The following is a 1,354-nucleotide window of genomic DNA, read 5'->3' as shown; positions in this document are numbered from 1 at the left end:
TTTGCTGTGTGTTTCTGTAATTTATCAGTTAAGTGACATGTTAAGTGTCAATATCAAACATAAGTGTATTGATTCAATAATTTTTTTTTTCTCCTTCGTGAGAGTAAAAACTGTTGGCATTTATGTAGTTTAGCTATTCAGCCACCAGTTGTCACCAGAGACCACTTAAACTGATAATTTAGCTGAAATGCTCTAAAACCAATTCTGTAAAAAAAAAACCTGCCTCACTGCTTTCCTCTGCCCTGAGGATAAACAAAGACAGACGAAGGTTTCTTTATTTGCTGGATCATACAGCAGACACGGGGGAGAGAGGACTTAGGGTTTCACTGTAAACTTGTGAGACCGTTTCATTTGATTCAACTGAGATGTGGTGCTTTTTTTCCCACACATTAATCCAAGAAAAAAATAGGAAGAAAATTGAGTAAAAGTAGTATAGAGTGAGGTAGAAACCTGTGGGAGAGGAAACACGAATGCAAACTTGTTTAAGTTAGTAAAATGTTCACCATTGTTTCCTGAGATCATGATCAATATTGTTTTTTGGATAATGAAGCATCTCTTAGTCCATATAATGAGACAGTATGTATATGGATAGATTAAGCTATAATCTATCCATTAAATAAAAAAATCTTAATTATGTCAGAATCCCAGGATATTTGTTTATTTTTTATAGAGCATAAACAATCAAAACACTAAAAAAACATGTTGATGAGACTTAAATAATTTCTTTATTATTAATATGAATATAGCATATATATCAGACATGAATTTTCTTTTTATAAAAACACATGAAGGCACGTCCCACGCCAGTTTCCCTTTATAAATCACAATCAATTATATGGCTGCAACTATCAATTATTTTCCATAATCAATTCATCTGTAGAATATTTCCTTAATTAATCGAGTATTTGTTTTCTCAAACCAGAAAACGTTCACATTTAAGAAGCTGAAAAATCATAAAACTTTTTTTTATTCTTAAAAAAAACCAGTCAAGCCAATCAAACCGATTTAGTAATCGATTAATCTTTGCAGCCCTCATCAACTCTTAAATGTAATTTCAACTCACTTCAGGCAACACCCAACGATGCCTTTAACTCAGGGGTCTCAAACTCAAACGACAACGTTTAACTATGTGGGAAATTAGCTTAAAGGTACAGTTTGTAGTATTTCTGGGGCTTTATTAGCAAAAATAGAATTAACTATCTGTGTTATATAGTCGCTGTATAGTAATTATTGTGTCTTTTTCGTAGCGTTGGAATAAGCCATTTATAATAACAACAATAACAACAGCGTCGCCTTACTTGTACCGGAAGTCCCGCCTCCACTGACGGAACAGGAAGTAAACAGCGGTCCGCTG

This window comes from Solea solea, chromosome 19, assembly GCF_958295425.1.
Source record: "Solea solea chromosome 19, fSolSol10.1, whole genome shotgun sequence".
Lineage (NCBI taxonomy): Eukaryota > Metazoa > Chordata > Actinopteri > Pleuronectiformes > Soleidae > Solea > Solea solea.
The sequence above is the reverse complement of the archived record's forward strand: the minus strand, read 5'-3'. Positions refer to the sequence as shown.